The sequence below is a fragment of the Colobus angolensis genome, unplaced genomic scaffold, assembly GCF_000951035.1.
Source record: "Colobus angolensis palliatus isolate OR3802 unplaced genomic scaffold, Cang.pa_1.0 Scaffold121, whole genome shotgun sequence".
NCBI classification, from domain to species: domain Eukaryota; kingdom Metazoa; phylum Chordata; class Mammalia; order Primates; family Cercopithecidae; genus Colobus; species Colobus angolensis.
Window position 1 is genome coordinate 4,730,345 of NW_012113253.1, and position 26,772 is coordinate 4,757,116.

At 41.4% G+C, this 26,772-nt stretch overlaps 1 long non-coding RNA gene across 1 annotated transcript; it reads left to right on the plus strand.

The window, feature by feature from the left end:
• The first annotated feature begins 9,243 nt into the window (after nt 1–9,243).
• LOC105504027 lies at nt 9,244–25,586 on the plus strand. Its single transcript, XR_001000559.1, has 3 exons — nt 9,244–9,449; nt 15,960–16,431; nt 25,539–25,586. It is a non-coding gene; the product is annotated as an uncharacterized LOC105504027 (long non-coding RNA).
• The last annotated feature ends 1,186 nt before the right edge of the window (nt 25,587–26,772 follow it).

The window sequence follows — 26,772 nt, forward strand, 5'->3', positions numbered from 1 at the left end:
GCCTGTAGTCCCAGCTACTTGGGAGGCTGAGGCAGGAGAATGGTGTGAATCCAGGAGTCAGAGCTTGCGATGAGCCGAGATTGCACCACTGCACTCCAGCCTGGGCGACATAGCAAGACTCTGTTTTAAAAAAAAAAAAAAAAAAAAGATATTCCTGCACCTCCCTGCTCACAGACTGACTCACCCAGGAACTTTTGCAAAGACGAACACTCCAAAATTGCTAATTCCCTCCCCTTCCACCTCCAGAGCACAACCACTCACCTCCAGGGAGTGGCAGGGAGGAACACTTGTAGGATAGTCAGTTCCTACAGCACCTCCATCCTTTCCTGAGAATCCTCTCTCTTCCTTTTAATATTCCAAAAGGCCTCAAAACCTCAACACCAAACCTAAACTCTACATCTTATATCCCAGAGAAAGGAAAGCCAGCTCTCTTCAACTTTTCCCCTTTTGAGCTGTGTTTTCAGGGATGCTATAACTGAGGTTTACTAGAGTTTTCTAATCCAATTGTTCAGAAAGGAAAGAATAACAGAAAAGCTATTACATAGATGTTTCGTCATCCAGAGTCACCTGAATTCAAGAAGTTAGGCAGATAAAAAGATTGTCTTGGTTCATTTTCAATCCTATCTATTTTCACACGATCATTGCTTTATATCTCAACTTGTTCTCCTCCTTGCCTGAAAGGGTTTCCCCAAGGAAGGCTTGCCTGCTGAATCCCAAAGAACTGTCGGGCAGCATCCCCACTTTGCACCTTGCTCTGGCCCTTATTTTGTCTAATCCTCTCCCTACATCCTTCTGGTCCCTGTTTTCCAGTTTCTCTCTCCCTGGTGAATCATGAGGAACGAGGCAATGGCTTGAAGGATGCTAAAGTTGGAAGCCTCCTTCCTGTAACTGCCACAACATGTGAGGTTGGTTCTTTGGATGTAAAATATCTTGGAAGCAGCTCCTGTGCCAGCCAGGCCTGGATTCATGCTCTGCCAAGTTTTTGTTCTGAGTCCCAGTTCCAGTCCCTTTCCTTTCCGAAGCCAAGCACATGAACCTTGCAGGGTGCAGCCAGCCAGAAAGTCCCAGATTCAGATCCTGGGTGTCATTCATGCACTTAGATTTCTGGAAACCATAGTGACTACTAATAGTAAACCACGGGCACCACCGTGCTCTAAACACTGCTGTGGTTTTACCCAGTTGTTCTCTTCTTCCTGGAACTCCAGTTGTCTTAATTTCTCCATCTCAGAATTGCATTCCTCCCACTCACCCACCCTGTCCTATCTTTGGCCAGATCTCTTGGCTATAAATCTGTTCCTTTCTTCCACTTTTTCTTCACAGCTCCCCATTTCTTCACTCCCCGCCCCCGCTTATCATTGCCTTCTGGGCCTCCCAGTAATCCCAGAACCTGGCCCAGGCCTACACTGTGGGCAGATTTGCTTTCAGTCCTCACATTCCCTCTGAGCCAGGAACAACAACTTTCCTTTGCAATGAGTACAACCACCTCTCTGTGATCATGGCGTTGGGAATTCTGGTCCTCCTCAGACTCCCTTAGGGCTTATCCCTGAGACTCTAAGGCCATCACAGCCTTCATCCTCAGCCTGCACTACTGAATATCCCTCCCACAGTAATTATTTGCCTACATCCTTATCTCCCCAGGAAGACCATCAGTGCCTCAAGAGCAGGACCTTTTGTTAGCCATCACCTGGCTGTGAGCCCAGCACAGAGCATGGCACATAATTGGCACCTACAAAGTTTTAATGACTTTGTAATGACTACTTCACATCCATTTTGACAGAAGACAGGATTGAATTGGACACACCCACATGAACTAGCTGTGTGCCTGTAGGGGAGCCGTCTCCACTGGTATTCCTCAGCTGGGAAACGAGGAGGGTGAAGCAGGCCTAGCAAATCTCTAGGGATCTTGTTCTGCTAAAAGTCTGTGACTCCTCCTAGAGCACACTGTGCTTCTATTCAGCACAGTGACCCTGCAACTGGTGGTTTTATTTGTGAAGAACAATTATCCAGAGTTTGGGATGATGCAGAAAAGATGATTAACGTTATGCTAGGAGCACTTCCCAACAAGCTCGCCTAAAGGTGTTCTGGGGTTCCTACCCAGCATGACTTTATCCCCAGTGGACATGTGGAGACATTTCAACTGTAGAGGCCACACATGCTACTAAACGTCCTACATGCCCATGACAGCACCCCTAACAAAGAATTATTTGGGCCCCAAATTTCAATAGTGCTGGTGGCACTGAGAGATCCTGGCCTAGAGCATGCAACTTGGTTTGTGCATTTGATTAGGGCCAAACAGTTTACAATTCTGAGAACTGATCATGTGTGATGAGTTTCTTTTCTGTCTGATAGAGAAGAGAACCCCAAAGACTATGGGTTTGGGTTTTGTGGGAGTTTTTTGTTTTTGTTTTGTTTTGTCCTTTAGGATGTAACTAGTTTCATATTTAATTTAGTAATCTTATCTCAGCTTTCCTTCTTTCCACTGACTATTTTTAAAGTTTCTCATATTCCCTTTTTTTTTTTTGAGCCATTTATTTATTTTGTTTTTAATTTAAACTTTTTTTTTTTTGAGAGAGGGTCTCACTTTGTATCCCAGGCTGGAGTGCAGTGGCACAATCTCGGCTCACTGCAACCTCTGTCTCCCGGGTCCCCATTCAAGCAATTCTCCTGCCTCAGCCTCCCAAGTAGCTGGGATTACAGGCACATGCCATCATGCCCAGTTAATTATTGTATTTTTAGTAGAGACAGGGTTTCACCATGTTGGCCAGGCTGGTCTTGAATTTCTGACCTTGTGATCTGCCCACCTCAGCATCCCAAAGTGCTGGGATTACAGGCATGAGCCACTGCGCCCAGCCTAAATTAAACTTTTCAATTCAAAATCATCTATAGATTCACATGAAGTTGTAAGAAATTGTACAGAGTGATCTCCGTTCTCTTTTCTAATTTCCCCCAATGGTAACATCTTACAGAATTGTAGTACGAGATTCTATCCAGGGTACTGACATTGGTACAATCCACCAATCCTATTTAGATTTCCCTGGTTTTAATTTGTACTCATTTGTATATTTGTATTTAATCCTATACAATTTTATTACATGTGCACTTTCACGTATCCACCACTGCAACCAAGATACAGAACAGCTCCATCACCACAAGAGTTCTTCATGTTGCCCTTGTAATAATCACATCCTCATATTCTCTTTTGAGCTGACTTTATCATCCAGCTGTGACCCTCATCAATGAGTTAAAAAGATAGTGATACCTGCTCACTATTTATTTGTATGATAATTAAGTTTTTAACATTTTGAGAAATACACTTTGATATATTCCTTTGCTTTTTAATGAAACTACCTGTTAAGTAGCAACTCAATAGCTGAGCTCCAATGACGAGACCAGATGATTCCTAATTTCCCCACCAAATATGATATTAATGAAAACCATCACTCTACATGTTAGGAACACACAGTGACCTTGAGCAAGCAGCCTAATTTCTACATGATTTAGTTCCTTCTTCTCTAAAATAGTATCTCTGATTTTAAGGAATTTGTGGAGGATTCAACTAGTTAATATACACAAAGCACTTAGAATAGTGCATTGCACATAATAAATTTCAATAAATTTTATGGTATGTTCTTTCATTTAATATCCACATCAATCCTATGAGGTAACGACTCTTGTTACTGGAACGCAACAGATAAGAAAACTAGGATTGAGAAAGTTCAAGTAATTTTCCCAAGGTCTCAGCCTAGTAAGAGGCAGAGCAACAATTAGAACTCTAGTCTCTGTGATTCCAAGCACCACCTTGCCCTATTTACTGTGAGAAATTGGAATTTTGTGAGAAATTGGAATGCTGTACTCAGAGTAATGGGGAATTCTGCATGGGATAGGTGGCTATCTAGAGAAGGAGAAGGCCAGGTACAGTGGCTTATGCCTATAAACTCCCAGTGCTTTGGGAAGCCAAGGTGGGAGCATCACTCAAGGCCAGGAGTTTGAGACCAGCCCAGGCAACATAGTAAGACCCCATCTCTACAAAAAATACAAAAGTTAGCTGGGAGTGATGGTGCACACCAGCAGTCTCAGCTACTTGGGAGGCTGAGGCAGGAGGATCACTTGGGCCCAGGAGTTTGAAGCTACAGTGAGCCAAGATCATGTCACTACACTCCAGCCTGGGCAATAGAATGAGATTCTGTCTCAAAAACAAACAAACAAACAAACAAACAAAAAACCCACACACAGAGAGAGCAAGAGGAAATTTTGAGATCTATATATGCTCTTCATCTTCATAAAGTTTGAGAAATATCCCTTTTAACAACTTCAACAACAAAAACCCAGAGGAAAACCTTCATAAAATGAGCACAAGCATATTTTGTCTAAATTTTCTTCCCACAAGAGGCTAGAAACACATGGGGAGATGAAACAAGTATCCACCAGCTCAAACTAATTCAGCAAGTCCAGCAAAGGGGAGGTAGCACAGCAGGAAGGCACGCGAAGCCCTGCAGCCTTTGCCCTCAGAAAGCAGAAGTGTTTATTCACAGTTCTTCCTTCAAACTATTGATTCACACTGGGGCAAAATGAAAAATCTCCCTGATCATGTCAGAGGCAAGGTAAGACTGCAGCCAACGAAGCCTGAGAGGAAATGAACTAGAAGCAGAGTCTGAACCCTTCATGCAGGTCCCTCCTATTTCAACTTCTGTGGAGCTAGGACAGCACAGGGCAGAGGTTTCCAAAGGGCGGGTCACAGAGATAATTTCCCCGGCACGTGGTACAATGAGAAAAATGAGATAGTGTGGTGGGTTAGTGTGGGCGCTAGGATCGCTCACTCCCTTTCTTAGCAAGATTGGTGTGTTTCTCTGTCCCTTCCTCAGGAAGGGCTTCCTTCCTCACATACCTATCTATCCCTCTCCTCTCTTTTTTTTCTTATAGCACTTACTTATACGTATTAATGCTATGTCCTTTCCTTCTTCTTTGTTTTAAATCTATTACCCTGTACCTAGGCTTTAAGCATGAGGGCAGGAATTTCTTTTTGGTCACTATTATATTCTGCAATGACTAGAACAGTGCCTAGCACATCATAAGTGCTAGTACATACTTTCTGAATTGATTTAGCAGTGCTTTCTGCAGTGTGTGTGCATGTGCATGTGTGCATGGGTATGCATAAGATAGCCTTTCTTATGAAATGGTAGAAGTAATAAATGACAGGTCTTTTTCATGCCCCCCTAAATAAAACGTTAGCACCTCGATCAGCATGCACACACACTCACACCTTTTTTTCTTTTAAACGTACACATTTCTTTTTTCCTTTTTACTGGCCAATGAATTCCAAAAGTCTGGGACTCAGTGGTCTCAAAAAAGGGTTTTAGAGTAAAGCAAAGCTTGGCTTGAGTCTGGCACTTTCAACTGTGTGACTTTGGGTAGCTTCTTTTATATCTCGAAGCCTCAATTTCTTCATCTACAAAGTGGGAATAGTGATGCTAACCTCATGAGGCTGTTCTACAAATTAATTGAGAGGATACTATGTCAAGCAGGGACCTGGTCCAGAATAGGATTAGTGGTATAAATAGATGACACTCCCAGTGTGGCTCCACTGTGGGCAAGGCAGGACCTCTCCACCCAGGCCTTGTCTCAAAAGCCTCCTTGGGGTTTGGGCTCTTTGCTCCAGTGAGACTGCCCACAACTGAGGTCATGCCCAGTCAAATGCCACCCAAAGGCAGTTTCCTGGCATTCAGTGGAGTTATTGTTAATTCAGTCCTGCTTCAAATTCAACTACCTTGCTATAAATATGAACATTGAAACCAAAGATTTTAAGGTACCACTTCCAAATTGCTGAAGTAAGCCTATTCGCTTGTGGGTGATGACTTCTGAGATTCTCCCAAATTAATAGATTTACACATGAGTTCCTTTCCCCATTTAACTAAGAAAGAGAGGAATCATGTCAGGAACCTCACAGAAGGATATCATTCAGAAATGATGACAAAACAGTCCTGAAATTACAACATAAGTAAGCAAAGAAACACAAATCATTTCTGAGCTATTTGAATTGCACACATTTTCAATTGTTTATGTTTTTGCTTTCATGAAAGCACACAATATTGCCTTTTGTTGTAGTTCACACTATTAGAGGATTGTGTTAATAAAGGAAAGTGAGTAAACTTGGGGTTGTGTAGAGAGAAAGAAAGTGAAGCAGAGATGAAGTCTGGTGCTTAGCCCTGAGAAAGACAGAGCTGAGTCAAAATGAGGAGGCCTGAGAAAAAGCTCTCTGGGCTTTCAACTATTTAGGACAGGGAGGGCAGAGAGGTGAGTAACTGCAGGGGGTAAGGAAGTTCCGCCACAGGCTGACAGGCTCTGTCCTGGAGTTATCCTGGGTGGAGATCAACTGGTATAATTCCATGCAATGGAAATGGAAGTGAAAAGCCCCCTTTAGCAGTGGTTACCATTTTTTCAAAATGATGCCCCAAAAGTTGGGGGACTGTTGTCAGACTGCTAGTTGCCTTTCAATATGAGGCCTTTGCTTTTGCTATTGTAACAGAATCTTGGCTTTTAGCTTGATCTGTTGCTGCTCAGCTAAAAGACATTTCCCAGCTTCCCTTACAGCTAGATGTGGCCATGTGACATAGTTCCAACTATTACTATGGGAATGTACACTGTCTCTCTAAGAGGAGTTCAGGGTATGGAGCATTTCCCAAGTTTGTCAAACCATGAAATATGGCCAAGGTGCCTTCTTGGAGTGAGTCTAAAAAAGTGACTTTCTCTATCCTCAGGTCTCTTCCAGGTCCAAACATCTATGAATTACCCTTTGCCCATGATCTATTTCCAAATGCATTCATCCAGGGTTTTCTCTGCCCCTTGCCTGCATCTTTGCAGTTCACAAGTTGAGCCCAGAAAATCAGCTAGCTGGCATCCTTGCAGCAGAGTCCCAAGGTCACGGCTGGAAGAGTAGCAGGCCATGCTGTGAGTCTGTGAGGGAAGCCCTTCCTGGAGCATGGCACGCAGTTCCTTTGCCATCAGGTGCTAACTGTGCCCAATGTGAGAAGATCCAGTCTCACCACAATTGTTTCCCAACAAACACACAAATGACTTTCTTCTTTATTCTCAGGGCACACTCACTGGCACTCTTTTTTTTTTTTTTTTTGGTACTTTGCCAGAGGGTTCCCTGACAACCACATTGGAATTTGTGCATTTGTCCTTTCCTGTGAGAACTCCATCTTGATGGGGGAGGCCAGCAGAATGGATTCAGGATCCCCTTTCACAGTCTGAGCAGCTATCAGCTTCTGGGGTTTGAATCTTCCGAAATCAGCTCTGTACCCTGGCCCTGTAATTTTCATGCTCTGGATTGTCTATGGATGAAGGCCTTCAGTTTCTCTTCAAGACAACCTTGCTCATCGTGAGAATGGGTATCCTTTCCATAGCCTCTTGCTCCTTAATGTGACAGGTTTTACAGTAATTTCTTCAGGCCCTTTTGGTTCTTATGCAGACTACAAGTCTGTGGGCAAGGACCATGACTAACTTTGCACTCTGCAAACAACTTTACTCACTTCTGGCACCAGTGTTGCTAGTTACTTAATATTCCAATTCAACTTTGTCAAAGTTTAAGTTGAGTAATGTTTTCCCTAATGTTTTTTAATTTTTTTTTGAGACATAGAATCATTGAAGTCCAGTTATGGAACTTCAAGGTTTGGAAATCTCTGGCCTTACTGGATGGTTTTGGCATGAATTTCATAAAAACTTTTCTTTACCAGGTACCTACTACATGCCAGACACTTTCCTATATTTTGGCCAATTTGCCTAAAAATGTGACAGTCAGCAAATTCCTGGGGGGATCTGAGGATATACTATCATTCTTCTGTTTTACAGTAATTGTGAAAAAAACAAAAACAAAAACAAAAACTATTATTAGCAAATTTGGAATCATCCAAATGATCTCAACTTTATAGAATTCCATGATTTGGTGCTGACATATGTATTGTTTTAAAAGCTGAAATGGCATCAACTTCTTCAATAGTCTTGAAGTATGAAGAAAGGAAGATATAAATGAGATCTCTATACTTCATGACAGCAAAAGGGCATCATGGATGAAAGCTTCTGAGTCATTTAAATATAGAAGAAGGTGAGAGAATTGAATCTTCACCTGTGCAGGAGCCCTGTGATGGAAACAGTGGCATCCACATCTGTGTCACACAGTTCCCATCCTTAGAGGCACCAACTTATAGTAAGTGCAGTGGATGGCTAAAGCTGGCACCACCGTTAAAATGAAAAATAACTGTGATAGTGGTAACGATTCAAATGACGGCCCATCGTGCCTCAAAAATCAAAAGGATCCAGTGGGCAAAAGTGAAATGGAAAATAAGCAAATGTATCTTTCTACCACTGAAAGTAATATTTGTGATTCAGTTTCCATAAAACAAAACTACTTGTTATATTAGATTAATGCTGTTATTCAGAATGTCACTGGCCTGGTTTGCACCTCTCTTCTTTGTAAATCATGTTTTTGTTTTATAATTGTTTATAAGCTATAAGGAGTAACTTTACCTGATTTAATATGCACATTTTTAAGTAAATCATAATTTTTAAAAAAGCATTCAAGTTATCCCCAGGGTCATTTAATCCTTACATCTGTGAAGTTGGCAATATTATCTCCATTTTACAGGGAAACTGGAGCTTGGGGATGTAGAGCTCTACCTCAATGAGTGAAAAGCAAGCCAGAGGCTAGGCATGGTGGCGTATGTCTGTAATCCCAGCACTTTAAGAGGCTGAGGCAGGGGGATCACCTGAGGTCAGGAGTTCGAGACCAGCCTGGCCAACATGGTGGAAACCCTGTCCCTACCAAAAATTAGCCAGGCATGGTGGTGGGTGCCTGTAATCCCAGCCACTCAGGAGGCTGAGGCAGGAGAGTTGCTTGAACCCGGGAGGCCGAGGTTGCAGTGAGCTGAGATCACACCACTATACTGTACTCCAGCCTGGGCAATAGAGCGAGACTCTGTCTCAAAAAAAAAAAAAACAAGCAAGCCAGAATAGAATTCAGGCTACCTAATCCTAATGACCTTCTATTGCCTTCCTAAAGCAAAAGATGCTTTCTTGGATAGGACATCTGTCCTCTGGATCATTTTATCAAGTTGTAATTCACCAACAACCATTTCACTGAAAGTCCAAAAATACCAGCCAAGAGCTAGTCAAATGTTCTTTTCATTGAAGAGGGGTAAAGAAAGAACCCAGGGTTCCAATTTCTCAGACACTGCCCCATGGATATAGAAGTAGATACAGGCAGGGGCAGGAACAGGAGCAGAGCAGAAGCCCAAAGAGAAAGTTTAGGGGAAATAAAACCACAAAAATGGATTTAAAGGAAAGGCCCGTCATTCACACTTAGAAGAGTTCCTGGGCTAACAATTCCAACCCAAGGCAGCTGCGGCAACAGCTGAGACAGAATCAAAACCTGGGGAAAGACCTTAGGTATTCAAGTGGGTTCACTAAGCGGCAAATTCATTTTGTGAGAATTGGCTTTTGAACTGTGTGAAATCTAGTTTTGGGGCTATTTCTTCGCCAATAGTGAACTCTGCTGGGAAGTAGGTTTTGCCTGGGTTTCCTGCATCCAGCTAGGTCCTCACTCTGACATGAGAGGTAAACAGATGCAAAGGAGACAGAAAATCTGCTAGTGAGGTCTTTCCTGGGGCTCTTCTCATTGTTTCTCTTTGTTCTCCACAGGTCCTTGTGGTCACCTGCATTTATTAATGTGTCCTTTAGAACTAGTGTTTTCTAGCTCTTTGGGAAAAGCTACAGCCCCAGGGCAACTGCAAAAACAGAAAGTCCTTAGAAGAATCTGTGTGGAGGGACTAGAATCTGGATATTGGGTTCATAGTTCATACTGCTGGAAGATTTTCCAGAGTTTAGGTCAAAATGAATGAAGATATATTTGGACTCCCTCTTTCTCTTCCTTCCTTCCTTCCTTCCTTCCTTCTTTCCTTCCTTTTCTTTTCTTCTTCTCTTCTCCTTCCTTCTTCTTTCTTTCTCTCTTTCTCTTACTCTTTCCTCCTCCCTCCCCCACTTCCTTCCTTTGTTTCCTTCCTTCCATCCCTTTCCCTTCCCCATCCCCTTCTTCTTCTTTCTTTCTTCCCTTCTTTCTTCCCTTCTTTCCTTTCTTCCTTCCTTTCTCTCTTTCTCTCTTTCCTTCCTTCTTTCTCTCTCTCTCTTTCCTTCCTCCCTCCCTCCCTTCCTTTCCTTTCTTTCTCTCTTCCCTTCCCTTCCCTTCTCTCCTCTCTCTCTTTTTCCTTTTTCTTTCTTCTGATTAGCTTTCTCAATGTTCAGCTGGTTCTGTTTGGCTTGATAGCTTTCCAAATAAATCAGATTGGCATTTTAAAAGTTAGCCAGAAGAAGAAGGCACATCAGCTGTGTTCTATACCATGACAATTTTATAGTGTTGAAGAATAATTAAGACATTTACTCAATGAAACTGCCAGATAACAAATTATATAGAGAATAAATTGCTGCTTCGGGGAAAATCACCCTCCATTTCTCAAAGCATCTTCCATTTCTAAGAATATTGAAAGTTTCTCAAAGGGCCCCCATTTCTAAGAATACTAAATCACGTAACTTAATACCTATCTGTATTAGTTTCACGGGACTGCTGCAACAAAGAACCAAAAAATGGGTGATTGAAAACAGTATAAATTTATTGTCTCACAGTTCTGGGAGCTAGAAGTCTGAAATAAAAGTGTTGGCAGGGTTGGTTCCTTCTGGAGGACCTGAGAATCAGTTCCACGCCTTCTTCTAGCTTGCAGTGGCTGCGGACAGTCCGTAGTGTCCCTTGGTTTGTAGATGCATCACTTCAATCTCTGCCTTCACTGCACATGGCATTCTCCTCTCTCTCTGTGTCTGTGTCCAAATTTCCTTTTTCTTACAAGAACACTAGCCATTGGATTAAGGTTCACCTTAATATCGTATAATCTCATCTTACCTTGATTACATCTGTAAAGACCCTATTTCCAAATAAGGCCATACACAGGTACTGGGAGTTAGGACTTCAACATGTCTTTCTGGGGGATACAATTCTACTCTCTATACCATCCAATACAAAACCAACAGAACCATGAAGTCCATTTTCTACAATATAACCAAGGGACTTTAAAAAAAAAAAAAAAAAAAAGGCTTGTTAAATTCCAGTTTTTAAATGGCAAATTCTGTCATTGTAAATGCAATGAGCTCTGTCCCACTCCCAAATCCCACTAAAACAAACATAAGAGAACGTTTAGAGGCATAAACTCATAGGAAAAAGAGCAGAGAGTAGATGTACTACAAAATTTTGGAAGCTGGAAAGGAGATAAGCAAGTGCTTACTATCTTAGCAGTTCAAGAAATCTGAATGCTAAGGAAAAAAAAAGAAAACTTGAGTACAACATGGTTTTTATCCCTCTGTCCCCAAGGAACTCAGGAATTGAAGATGCTAGATATCTTTGGAAGGGGGAGAGAAAGGATTTGTGGAAAACTGGTTTAAAAAGCAGTTAGAACCCAAGAACCTCTCCCCAAAATACCAAATCTGAATGACTGCCCCTCCTTCACCCTGAAAGAAGTTGTTGTTTTATTTTCTAGTAAAAAACTTCCTGGTGAAACTTTTTGGGCAGAGGATCACTTAGAACAATTGAGGTCGGCGCTATTGTGCTGAAAATATGAAGCACTGGGACTCCAGGCTTCTTCCTCTGGAGTCATGCGTCAGTCAGGCATGCGCCCTCCAGGTAGGAAATTGGGAGAGTCTGCTCAGTGGAATCTGATCAATCCCTTTCCCTCAAAAAGGCCTGAAAATTCAGATATCAAAAGTTCGTGAAAGGAATGATCCAGCCAGATACTCTACAGTGAAGACAGCAGACCTTAAGCCCAACTTCATAAATGGAGCTTCCAACCAACATCGGAGTGCCCTCTCCTTAAATATGAGTCAACAGTTTAGGGCCAGCAGACATTAGAGGAAAGCCTCCAAACAAGAGAAAGGCCAACAAAACAGACAGAGGGGACATAAACTTGAATAAACCAACTCTATAAGGGGAGAAAACCTAATTAATGTTATAATCAGAAAGATATTGCATCTAAAAACCTGAGGATGAGATGCTATGAAAAGGAACATTCAGAGAACCAAAAAAAGAGTTCTTAGAAATTAAAAATAAGGTAGAGCGAATGAAAAATTCAAAAGAAAATTTGGAAGACAATATGGAAGAAATCTCGAAAAAAGTAGGATGGAAGATATGAGAGGAAAGATAAGAAAATTAGAGGACCAGCCTAGGGCAAAAAAGAATAACAATAATAACTTGAGAAAATGTTTTCATAATTGAAGGCTACGAGATATTTTTTTTAAAGGCACACAGAGGGATGGGAGCAGGAGGAAAGGACAAATCTCATACAAAGGATTGAGGATCAGAATGACATCAGACTTGTCAACACCTTCAAAACCCTAAGGAAATGTGATTTTACACCCTGCCAAACTATCAATTAAATGTACAAGGCATAAAAAATCTTTTGAAAAGCAAAGTCTCAAACAGATGTCACTTCTCACGTAGAAAACTACTTAAGGATGTTCTTGCCCAAACAAGAGAACAAACCAAGGAAGAGAAAGACACGGAATACAGGAACTATGAGATCAATTCAACACAGGAGAGAGGTCAAGGAAATTCTCAGGTTAATATCAAAGAAAGAGTCTGGGCCAAGAGGTATGCAGCCAGCCCGGACAGCAACCAGCCCAGATTGGAACAGGTCAGAAAGCTCCAAGGGCAATTAAAAAAAAAAAAAAAAAAGTGATAGAATTCCTAATGTGCTCAAACTTGTTGAAAGGAGATTTACACAACCAGAGGAAGGTTTGATGTGAATTAGTGATGAGTTCACATTAAAAAAAAATTTTTTTTAATGCAGCAAAAATAAAATATCATCTGTGAAAGGAAAAGTAATCCTAATCTGGTTTAGCTGCGAAAGTGTTAACAAAATACCAACAATGAACACTGATCTAACCGAATTATGCTACAATGTATTGGCAGTGGTGGGATGGAGGTGAAAGACTGAAATCCTCACCTTTCATGTGGGTAATCAATAGATCAGGCCTTAGACTGAAACGCCAAGAAAGAGTATGACTCCCATCAAAAAGTGGGCAAAGGATATGGACAGACACTTCTCAAAAGAAGACATTTATGCAGCCAACAGACACATGAAAAAATGCTCATCATCACTGGCCATCAGAAAAATGCAAATCAAAACCACAATGAGATACCATCTCACACCAGTTAGAATGACTATCATTAAAAAGTCAGGAAAAAACAGATGCTGGAGAGGATGTGGAGAAATAGGAACTTTTATACTGTTGGTGGGACTGTAAACTAGTTCAATCATTGTGGAAAACAGTGTGGCAATTCCTCAAGGATCTAGAACTAGAAATACCATTTGACCCAGCCATCCTATTACTAGGTAGATACCCAAAGGATTATAAATCATGCTGCTATAAAGACACATGCACATGTATGTTTATTGTGGCACTATTCACAATAGCAAGGACTTGGAACCAACCCGAATGTCCATCAATGATAGACTGGATTTAAAAAATGTGGCACATATACACCATGGAATACTATGCTGCCACTAAAAAGGATGACTTCATGTCCTTTGTAAGTACATGGATGAAGCTGGAAACCATCATTCTGAGCAAACTATCACAAGGACAGAAAACCAAACACTGCATGTTCTCACTCAAAGGTGGGAATTGAACAATGAGAACACTTGGACACAGGGTGGAGAACACCACACACCAGGGCCTGTTGTGGGGTGTGGGGTGGGGGGTGGGGTGAGGGATAGCATTAGGAGACATACCTAATGTAAATGACAAGTTAACGGGTGCAGCACACCAACATGGCATATGTATACATATGTAACAAACCTGCACATTGTGCACATGTACCCTAGAACTTAAAGTATAATAATAAAAAAAGAGTATGACTTGTCAATTATTTAGAGACAAGGAAATAAAACAAGAGAGCGAACTTAAAAAGTTGATAGTGGTTACTCCACAAGAACTGATAAACTGGGACGTATAACAGGGTTGATTTTCACAGCAAGTCTTTTAGAACTCTTTGTCTAAATTTTACGCATGCAGTATATAGCCCATTAGAGCCAGTGGTTACCACACTGGACAGCACAGGTAGAAGGAGAAATAAATAACAAACTAATTTACACAACTAGTTAATTATAAATGTAAGTGCTCTGAAAGAGAAGTCAGGCACTATGAAAAAATAAAACTGGGAAATGTCACATAATCTAAGGGTCAGCTAAGATTTCTGAGATATTGGCATCTGTGCTAAAAACAGAAGCTATATTTGATGAATATCTTTTTAAAAAATGTAATGCAATTGGATCAAGGGACTTTCCTGCTCAAAACCCATCCAAGGCTTCTCATCGCTGTTAGGATAAAGTCCAAGCTCCTCAATGTGGCCTACAGGCTCCCATGTGATCCAGCCTTTCCTGCTCCCAGCACGGCTTCCCCTCACTCATGGCTTGCATGATGCTCCAATAACATTGCTATCCTCCAATAGCTGGAAAGTGCCAAACTCTTCCTGCCTCAAGGCCTTTGCACATGCTGTTCCTTTTGCTAGAAATGTTCCCCATACCAACTTTTCATCGCATCTGACTTCTCTTGTAGCACTTGCAACAGTAATAATTAATTGTGTGAGTTCATTTGCTATCTACCTCTTCCACCTGTGCTGTCCAATATGGTAGCTGCCAGCTCCACCGGGCTATGCAAATTTAAATTAACATGAAATCATGTGAAAAATTCAGTTCTTCAGCAGCACTAGCTCCATTTCCAGTGATCCATAGTCACAAGGCTGTATTGGACAATGCAAAGAACACTGAGTCTCTGGATAGCACTGCTCTAGACTGCAAACTCCCCACGGGCTCCTCCTAGATCTAGCCTGAGTGCCTAGGATTATGTCTAGCACTTTGAAAGTGCACCCTAAATAATTGTTGAATAAATAAATTTATTCTTCCATTTAGGGTAAGGCCACTGCCCTATATTATATTTATATAAATATAAAAGGACATTTATATTTGATCTATCTTAGTATCTTAAGCCTTTCAATAATGTCTATTTGTATATAATCCCAATGGCAAAATCCACATCAAAGAAAATTAAAATTTAGGTAGCAAAATAAATACTTATGGAACCATTTAGGTCATAATAGTGGACTTTAGAGACTCATGAAGGCAAAGGGTTCCATTTCACCTCAGGTATCATTCTTAGAAATAGGTTCCCCATTTGTCCTACAAACCAATCATTAGAATTAACCTGGAAGATGTGTATTTTCAGAGTCCATATAGATTTAAAGCATCTTAAAGTATCCTTTGACTGTGCCAAGTGAAGTCACTTTGGGCATTGTGGATTATAAATCCAATTTAGATGCCGTATTTAGCATTATACACAAAGAAAGATATTAAATAGGTACAATTTTCTTTTAAGAGGATTATTATCAGGTTTTCAAAGGAGCACAAGCACCTCATTAATAGTTAATGTGTTCATTGGGTTCCAACAAATTCAACAACCCAGAGATGCATTCAAATATATTTATTTAAGCATTCTGGAGGTTTTCAAAAAAATAAAATCAGATCTTTCAAGACAACAGTAAAATCACTATCTTTCTTTCCCCAGCATGCTGACTGTGGGAGAATCTCCTTGCCAGTGTCACTGTCCATTCCAAAAACAAAAAAACAAAAACGGTTTCTGCCCTCAGGCCCTTCGTCTCCCCTACCCACCCACACATCTGCTCTACTTCAAGCCTGGATTCCAGGAGGCCCCTGGAAACAAAGAAAATATTCCTGAGGCTAAAAAAAAAAAAAAAAAAAAGAAAAAGAGTGTGAGGAAGCAGGGCTCTCTGGCTCTTTTTCAGTGATGGAAATTTAGCTTCTCCTTCTCTTTATCTGTATCTCTTCCCTCTTGGTTCTCCCACTCTCTAGAACAAAACAACCAGCAGGTGGGCCTGCGGCATTCCAAGAGCAGACACTGGCAGGAACAAAGGTTACAGAAGCGAGTGACTCTAAGAATCAAGCAAGACATGGAATGGCAGAAAATTAAATTCTGAGTCCCTAAAAGACGTGATGCAAAGATGACCTCCTCTCCCAAGGACATGTCCTCATCCCGTGTTGACTGTGTGTGGCCATTTCAGGAAAAGCAAATAATAGAGAATCTGCTTGGATGATACTTAGACCTGGGACAACTGAAAGGAGTTGCACTTATACAACTCGATGCAGCGGAGTCCCCTGGGAGGAGCCCCAGTCACACGGGGAGAGACAGTCACAGCTGTAATAAATAATGGCTAACATGTATCAAGCACTGGCTGAGTCCTCAGCATACATTACATTACAGAATTCAATGTGCACCTCAATGCTCTGGGGGTGTATTTTATAGGAGAACTGTGGCACAAAGAGGGTAAGTGTCTTACTAACTGTGTGGCTCATCTGCAAAGCAGGGGTTGTCTGACCCCATGGGGTTGCCACAAGTATTCAATTAGTTTTATTTTACAGTTAGAACAGTGGCAGGCTGAAGAAGTAAAATATACAAGTATTTGTTATGCAAAAACAAATAAGTTGTAAATCTCCATCTTACAGATAAGAAAATGCATTCTAGTTTTGGTTCTGTTGCTGACAAACTATGGGACTTCAGGAAAGGTGGTGAAGCTCTTGGGTCTTGATTGCCTCTTAAAATCCTCAGCGTTTGTACTCAATGATTATTTGGATCCTTTTTCAGCTCCAAGCTTCTTCTGATGAACAGAACATAATTTCTTTGTAGCTTTTTCTTCACCTAACTCCCCTTGTGCTCATAATCTAGGGATCTTAACAGGTAGGGAGAGGGGGAGTTTGTACAGGACCAGGGGCATTTGGGGTTGTCTTGATGACAAGGGGGCCATACTGCATTTGGTAGGAGAGTGAAAGGATGCTTATAGTGTTCAGCAATGCTTGCTGCAGTCCCACCCAAGATGCGAATGGCTCTCCTGTAGAAAATACAGTCAGCTTCAGAATGCTGGTAGAAATCATGATGTAACTCACAGAAATGCAAAGGGAAGGTTTTCTGTCAAAGTTGTGGAGCTACCCAGCCATGGAACCATGCAAACTATGGCCAGACCGCTCTGCTTCCATATTCTTATGCAGCTAAACAGTCACACAATTAGGCAGCTATGCAACCACACAGCTGGATGTCCATGGAGCCATGCCCCAAATCCCACAGTTTTGAAACCAAGCAATAGCCTATCACATTCTTCAAATGCAAGACAGATACCAAAGTAAGTGTGTTCCTAGCTTGTTAATCTCAGAAAACAGTAATGGCAAGCCTTTTTAGGGGACGGGTAATGAGCAAGACCCAATTCCTGACCCCAGGAAACACTCATTCCTGGGGAAGGGCAGACCTGCGCACATGTGCACGAGGCTGACCATACAGCAGTGGAAATAGTGATGAGAAGAAAAGGCGTATGGGGAAAACAGAGATTCATTCCACTTGGGGAGGGCCTCGGGAGGCTTTGCAGAGGGGGTGGCTTTTGGGTTAGATTTGTACAATGAGTAAGGGTGAGGGTAAAATGTTCCATCGGAGGAAGCTGCAAGACTAAAGATACAGAGAAGGAAGGAAAGGGCAGGCCTAGTAAGGACTCAATAGTGTGGAATTGGCAGAAATAGAAGGCTCAGACCTGATGGCTGAAGGGCTGGAATGCCATGCCAAGAATTGCATCATTTGTCTAGTAGGAAATAGCGGTCATGAAACATTATTGGGCACAAGAGTGACACGATCACATCCATCCTCCAGAAAGACTCTTTGGCAGGAATGTGAGAAATGAACTGAAGAAAAGTCAGAAGTAAACGAGAGGTTTAGAGGTTCCAGCAGGGACACACAATCCTCCCTCTGCTTCCACTGACACTGGAATAAAGCCCAAACCCCTGCCCATCACTCACAAGGCCCTAAATAGTCTACGTCCGTACAGACGTCCTCTCCTGCCCGACATCCCCCCCACCGCCAGTTTCCCCAGTTACCTTCACCTCACTCTGGGCCTCAAACACATCAAGCTCATTCCTGTCTCAGGGCCTTTGCACTGCTGGGGGCTCTTCCTGGAGCACTCTATCCCCTAATGCTCACAAGGCAGCTCCTGCTCTTCACTCACAAGTTAGCTCCTTCCTCAAAGACCCCTTCCCTCACCACCCAATCTACTTCCCCATATCCAGTCATTCTCTATTTTATTATCTTGGTTTTCTTCACGGTGCTTACCAATGTTTGAAATTGCCTTGGTTATTTCTTTCTCTACCCATCACCATTAGCTCAAACCCAAATGTAAGCTCTGAGAGAAGAATCTTGGTCTTGTCCACTGCTCGAGCCCCAGCATCTAAAACAGCACTCATTCCAGAGTGGGTTCTGAAGAATATTTGTGGGAAGGAAGGAAGGAAGGGAGGGAGAGAGGGAGGGAGGGAGGGAGGGAGGAAGGAAAGGAAGAAAGGATTTTCTGTGTGATAAATACACAAAATTCAACTGAGCTTGTGATTTTGTAAGAGACCCACACAGAGGAATAGGGGAGGAAGGGAATGACTACCTAGCCACCAAGATGCCCCACATCCAGGAAGGGCAGTGGTAGGTGATTTGAAGGGGAGCATTAATGAGGGTTGGAACTAGGGCAGCAGTCGGGCCTGGAAAGAAAGGAACAATTCACTGCAACCATTCATTTCAGAGACAGGCTGTAGAAGTTGGTGCCTGATTAGATGTGCAGAGAAAGATAGGAATGAAACAAAAATAACCCCAGAGTCTTACACCTGAACAACCAGAGATGATTCTGATGAACAGACAGGGATGGCACCATAGGGTGGGCGGTTGTGGGGGAGAAGAGGTTAATTTGGTTTGGGGCAAGTTGAATTTGAGGAACTTGACTGACAGTATTTGGATGCCTTGTGATAGTTGGAAATGTGGTCTGGAATCAGGAGCAGATATGGCGGGAAGCAGCCACTGGGAGGATAATGACAGCAGCAGGTGAGTCCTCTGGGAGAGCCTGCTGGATGAGAGAAGAGAACTGGGCAAGGGCATGAAGAGACGTGGGTAGAGCCTGGGACAAATTAGGAAAGAGGAACTAAAAAAGGAGGACGAGGCAGAGAAGACGTAATCAGAGGTGGAAGGGAAATGGTGGTGGAGTGAAACTGAGGGAGAAGGTCCATTTCCAAAATGCGGAGGAAGGGTAGGCAGAGGAGATTGGCCAGGTCAGTGGTGCTGAAAGCTGCACAAAGAGACATGGGCACTGACTCTCCATTTACAAGGTAATTGGTACTCTGTGAGAAGAGCTTCAGTAGATTAATAGGAATGGAAATTTCCTGTAACACATGTGCAGGAACCTATCTGGACCCATCTGCTTCTCCCCAGTGAGACTTGGGGGTACAGGGACTGATGCAAATATGCTAATGCTCAGAAGGTTTACTATGCCACAGTGGTAAAGTCCTTTGTTTCTGACCCTGGAGTCTCGTGTCTTACCAGTATTCAAGAAACTGTGACGGGCTAACTTGTAGGGTAAAATCCTTCATAGTTATTAAAACTACCACGCTCTTCTAGAAACTTGCCATTCCTCCATTAAGAAGTAGAGTCTGATTCCCCTCCCTTTAAATCTGGGCAGGCTTGTGACTCATTTGTAACCAATAGAATACAGGAGAAGTAACACTGTATAATTTCCAAGACTAGGACACAAAAGGCAAAGCAACTTCTACCTTGCTAGCTGGGGCTTGCTCTGGAGTTCTGAGCAGTTATGCAAACATACTGACTGCCCTGGGCCACCATGCTGTGAGGAAGCCCAAACTAGCCCTTGCAGAAAGAGCATATGGAGAAGTCCTGGGACTTTACTGAGAGAGATGCCCAGCCAGTCCCAGCTGTTCCATCTGACAGCAAAACCCCAGCAATTTTATTCAACAAATAACTTTAGGTTTTTGCTTTTCAACTTTTTGCTTTTAGACTTTTTACTTTTCAAAATATCTCAGTCACCTTCAAAGGATGAAGATTTACAACTAGTGAATGTGGTCAAAAGAACAGGCCCAAGCTGGGCATGGTGGCTCATTCCTGTAATCCCAACACTTCCAGAGGCCAAGGTGGGAGAATAGCTTCAGCCCAGGAGTTGGAGACCAGCATGGGCAACATGGCAAAACCCCATCTCTATGAAAAAAAAAATTTTTAATTAGCTGGGCATGGCAGCTCACCTGTGGTCCCAGCTAGTTGGGAGGCTGAGGTAGAAAAACTGCTTGAGACCAGGAGATCAAGGCTGCAGTGAACCGTGATCATACCACCATGCTTCAGCCTGCAGGACAGAGCAAAACCCTGTTTCAAAAAAACAAAAACAAAAAACAAAGAACAGGCCCAGAGATGTGAACAGATTGTATATAGGGCAGAAAAGGCAGTTTTTACAGAATTATATAAAAAGATGGCAACTTCACTCTTAGAGATGCACACTAAAACTAACTGAGCTACAATTCCATACCTACTAACGTGATAAAAATCCCTAAGTTTGATAATATACCCTGCTGGCAGGCTATAGGGAAACAGGCACTTTCATATGCTGCTGATGAGAATGCAAAATGGCACAAGGCCTCTGGGGGGAAATTCGGCAATATCTAGCAAAATTACATTTGCATTCAGCATTTGGCCCAGCCATACCACTTTTTAGGGATCTACCTAAATCTACACTGGCAAGAAATGAAAAGACACCTGGGCAAGATTATTTATTACAGTAAAAGACTGGGAACAGACCTAACGGCTATCAGTAGGATACTGGTTTACCAAACTAGGACGTATCCACACAATTGAGCACTATGCAGCTATAAAAAGGAATGAGGAATTTATATAGTGCTTTGAAGTGATATCTGGGATATAGTCTTTGGTGAAAGCCAAGGGACAGAACAGCAGGTATAGTATGCTGCCTTTTATCTTAAAAATGAAAAGCATCTAAATATATAGATACAGATATAGAGATTTGTGTGTATGTGTGCGTATGTTTGCTTATCTGAAAAAAAAAAGATAAACCAAAAACTAATAAAATGGTTATCTATAGGATGACAAAGGAATCAGAGGAAAGGGGGCAGAGATGATGAAAGCTGAACTTTCTATATGTAGCTTATTTTATAGATTTGTCTTTAGAACCATGTAAATGTTTGAATAATATAAAACAAAATTAAACTGAAATGAAAGAAATAGCAATTTTTCCTGAAATACAAAAGTAAAATGAAACAAATGAACCTATCTATCTAGCAAGTTGATGGCTTAACCACTGTGATGGTTAATACTGAGTGTCAACTTGATTGGATTGAAGGATGCAAAGTATTGATCCTGGGTGTGTCTGTGAGGTTGTTGCCAAAGGAGATTAACATTTGAGTCAGTGGACTGGGAAAGGCAGACCCATCCTCAGTCCATGTGGGCACCATCTTATCAGCTGCCAGGGAATATAAGTACGGCAGAAAACGTGAAAAGGCAAGACTGGCCTAGCCTCCCAGCCTACATCTTTCTCCCGTGCTGGATGCTTCCTGCTTTCAAACATCAGACTCTAAATTCTTTGTTTTGGGACTCAAACTGGCTCTCCTTGCTCCTTAGCTTGCAGAGAGCCTATTGTGGGACCTTGTGATCATGTAAGTTAATACTTAATAAACTCATATATCTATAGATATCCCATTAGTTCTGTCCCTCTAGAGAACCCTAATACAACCACCCAGCAAGAAATTATTTCAATGTACTTTAAAACACAGTAATCTAACTATATGTTCCTATTGGGATATACCCTAAAGACAAAATCTCCCACAATATCTTTACAAACATTTTCAGTAATCACGTTGAGGGAGGAAAATAGTCTGGAGGCAGGGAACATAAGGCTGATCCACACTTCAGCTATAACAGGAAACATCCTCTCCATAGGGCATAGGTGGTAAATGACTTTGTAACTTTACTTCATCCTCTCCATTTACATAGGGTGTACCCAAAGTAACCAGTGGAATCCTCTAGGGGATATTTAAACTCCCCAAAATTCTGTAATGGGGCCTTTGAGCCCCTATGCTCAGGCCTGCTCTTACACTGTGGAGTGTACTTTCATTCTCAATAAATCCCCCTTCATTCTTTCCTTGCTTTGTTTGTGCATTTTGTCCAATTATGTGTTCAAGATGCCAAGAAACTGGACTCCCTCTACCGTTAACAATACTGTTACATATGTAAGACAAAGAAACCTTAGTTGCTTACTTATAATGTTGTTAGGAACCAAGATTTTTAGCATCTAAAAAAATAAAGTTTTAAAAGGATGAAAAATCTGAATCGATAATATCAATACAAACACATAGTCTCTTTAAAAATAGTTTCTGGTTCTCTCCAGTGAAAAGGGATATAAACAACAACCAACCCAGTAGCAACAAGCAGCCTAGGTGCTCAGGCTGTAGGTTCTAAGTATTATATTTCAGTTAGAGGAACCAGGACTTCTTAGAGAAATCGATAATTCCAAGTCCTAGCCCAGAAAAATAAAAGAATGAGCCTAGAAAACCATAATAAGCCTAGAAATAATAATAAGCCTAGAAAAACATACCATACCAGAAACCCAGGACTATCAAAGACTACTACAGGTGTGTGAAAGGAGTCAAGAGTCAAACAGGGGCTCCCACTAGCCAAAGATAGGAAACCCCAAGCACACACATACAAGATAATAAGTGCAATGAATTAAAACCCATCCAATACGCTAATGAGCCATGAATCCATCATGATGCTTTAAGAAACACTCTTTGGGTCACCTTCGGAGGATACTAGGGAAGAAACTGAGAACTGATCATTAAAGGGAAACATTTGGCATTAACTCAGACTTTTCAGGGAAGCCAAAGGGGATGTGGGAAAAAGTTATTCTTTATAAAAGAATTTCAGGTAATAAATGTTGAAGAAATGTTAGACTATCACCACTTTGTAATTCTTAATGAAATAATTGATGTAGGCAATGATTATCAATAGCTGCTAAAAGCATTAGGTAGAAAGCTGATGAGAAGCTTTATAAAGGATGGATCAGGTGGCCTAAGCCAATCTTAACATCACAAAAGACAAGAGATAACCTGATGTGTGGTTCCTGATGCAGAATACCTCATCAACTATGAGGTTTCTTACTAAAAAATCAAACCAGAATTCCATCAAGCCTATTGTTCTGTCAGTTTACAGAGAATACAGAAACTTTTTTCAATTAATTAATTAATTTTTAAATTGACAAATAAAATTTTATATATGGTGTACAATATGATGTTTTCATATATGTATATATTCTTGAATGACTAAATCAAGCTAATTAACATATTCATGATCTCAGATATCTTTCTTTGTGGTGAGATCATTTAAAATCTACTTTTTAAGCAATTTTCAAATACAGTTGTCCCTCCCTCCCTGCAGCTTTCATTTTTGCAGTTTCAGTTACCTATGGTCAACCAAAGTCCAAAAATATTAAATGGAAAATTCCAGAAATAAACAATTCACAAGTTTTAAATTGTTTGCCATTCTGAGTAGCATGATGAAATGTCTCACTGTCTTGCTCTGTCTTGCCTGGGATGTGTATGTATGTATTGTATGTGTTGTATATATGTATTGTCCTATGTATCCGTGCTGTAGACACTGTTGGCCTGTTAGTTACTTTGTAGCCCTCTTGGTGATTAGATCAATTGTCCAGGTATTATAGTGCTTGCATTCAAGTCACCCTTCTTTTACTTAATAATGGCACCAAAGCAAGAGTAGTGATGGTGGCAATTCCGATATGTCAAAGAGAAGCCCTAAAGCACTTCTTTAAAAGAAGGTGTGAAAATTCTCTATTTAGTAAGGAAAGGAAGGACAGTATATAAAGGGTTTTGTACTAACTGTGGCTTCAGGCATCCCCTGGAAGTATTGGAACTTATTCTCCATGGATAAGGAGGAACTACTCTATACAGTACATTGTTATTAACTCTAGTCACCATGTTGCGCAATAGATTTCCTGAAGGTTTTCCTCCTGTCTAACTGAATATAGCAACATTTTAAACAACACCACAGGGAGGCAATCAGCAAAATCCAAAAAATTAGAAACTCTGCAAGACAAAACAACCAGTTTCTTCAACAAATAAATTGAAGGGGAAAGGGAGGAAATGGGAAACCTATAAACTGAAAGAAACAAGAAAAATATAAGCCAAAGACAATATACAGACGTTGTTTGTATCTCAATTCAAACAAACCAATGATAGAAAAACATTTATGAAACCATTGGGAAAATTTGGACACTGGCTGAATTTTTATTACATTAGATAATTAAGAATTAAGGAATTTTCATTAATTTGAGATGTGATAATGGTATTGTGGTTATATATTAGGTTGAAGCATACAGAATTGCTGATATTACACCATTTCAACCTATGAAAAATGATAATTTCATATAGTCCAATCCAATATCTTTTTACTTTTTAAAATTTTTCTTTTGAAACAGGGTCTTGCTCTGTTGCCCAGGCTGGATTGCAGTGGTGTAATCTCAGCTCACTGTAACCTCTGCCTCCCGGGCTCAAGCAATCTTCCCACTCAGCCTCCAGAATAGCTGGGACTACAGGCACGCACCACCACACTTGGCTAATTTTTTTTTTTTTTTTTCTGAGATGGAGCCTCACTCTGTGGCCCAGGCTGGAGTGCAGTGGCATGATCTCGGCTCACTGCAGGCTCTACCTCCTGGGCTCATGCTATTCTCCTGCTTCAGCCTCCCAATAGCTGGGACTACAGGCACCTGCCACCATGCCCAGGTAATTTTTTGTATTTTTAGTAGAGACGGGGTTTCACCGTGTTAGCCAGGATGGTCTCAACCTCCTGACCTCGTGATTCGCCCGCCTCGGCCTCCCAAAGTGCTGGGATTACAGGCGTGAGCCACTGTGCCCGGCCACGCTTGGCTAATTTAAAAAAAAAAAAAAAAAAAAAATTTGTAGAGATGAGGCCTCACTATATTGCCCAGGCTGGTCTCAAACTCATAGGCTCAAGTGATCCTCCTGACTCAGCTTCCCAGTGTGCTGGGATTACTGGTGTGAACCATCATGCCAGCCCCAATAACTTTCTTAAAGAGTCCTAATTTCTTAAAGATTCATACTAAAGTATTTATGGATGAAGTTACATGACTTCCAGAATTTGCTTCAAAATTACCCAATTGATGAAGGGGAACGGAGGCAAAGATGAAACAAGATTTGCAATGTGTTGAAGCTGTGATGGATACATGGGGGTTTATTATACTATTCTCCAAATATATATATATATAGTTTGAAATACGTGTGTATAGTTTTAAAGTTTCAAATTTTCATATATGTTTGAAATGTTATATTAAAAAATGCCAAGGCTACAATTAAGGGGTTCTATAATTGTTTTGAGCAATTGCAACCAGATGGTGTTTGATGCTCAACTGAAGAAATAATCTCCATTTATTGTGGTGTGTGTGTGTGTGTACCTACACACATATTCAAATCACCTTTTCATATAACTTTTTTGTATATCATATGCATTCCACACTAATTTTTTGCTTACTGCTACAGGATTTTGGAATCCCAAGAATAGTCACTGTTTGAATTTTGAATTTATGTTCAAAAGAGACAAATATGGCTAAAGGTCATGGGCACACTCTCTCTGGGTCTCCATGTTAACATTTTTAGTAGCTTCTATTTAAATGGTGCTTTTTCTCTAAGAAGATCATTGGGTATTTTCTGAAAGCTTACATAATGGGTGGAAGCCCCCGCCTCTGCAGAGGAACACCTGATTCAGAAAAGTAAACACCATAACAGCAACCCATTCATCAGCTGCCCAGACTCACAACCAAGCAGACATGCAGCGACTTTCCAAAAACCCTCATTTCTGGCATTACAGCCTGCGGCAATAACTGAGAGTTAAGGAAAGTGAAACTCAGAGAGACACAGGGAGATGATTATTCCTCACGCCTCTTAGAAGAGCATTCCACCCTCTCAGAAGAAACACTTTCTGAATCTGATTCAGCTGAGAAAACAACTCAGGCCATGGTAGCTGCACCCAACTCTCTAAATCAACAGTGACCTGTGCTGAAGGGACAAAGGCATCCCAACATTCCTCAGAGCCCAAGGCTAGGAGAACTCCTTGAGAAGATGAAATTGATCTTCAAGCACCTTCCACCTTACTCTGCATGATGCCACATTCTTCCTGAATCCCACCCAACTCAAGAGCATGATTTGCATAATAAAATCTCTAATACCTTGATGAGCAAATGTTATCCGAGATACTTTAAAAACTGCTTCCAAGGTAAGAAATGAGCTTAATTCCATTAATTCGTTGTCTGTTCGTTATTCTAGAAACATTGTTTGAGTATTCAGCGTGTGCTGAGCTATTTAGAGGTGTATTTGAGGGTTAGGACTAGTAACTGCAAATCCTATACTTTTTTTCTCTCTTCCACACTGCCTTGGGGATCAAAGACAGCGGCTCTTAAATCTGGCTGTGCTTCAAAATCACCTAGGACAGGAGTGGGCTTTGGAACGCAGACACGCTCATTCATTTATATATTGTCTATAGCTGCTTTGGCATTAAAAACAGAGAAGTTGAGTAGTTGCAAAAGAAATCACATAGCCCACAAAGCCTAAAATATTTACCCTCTGTCCCTTTACAGAAAAAGTTTGCCAACCTCTGATCTACGACCTCTGGACCAGCAACATCGGCATCACTTGGAAGCCTGTCAAACACGCAGAATCTCAGGTCTACCCCAGACCTACGAAACTCCACTCTCCAGGGACCTACAGAACATGGAGA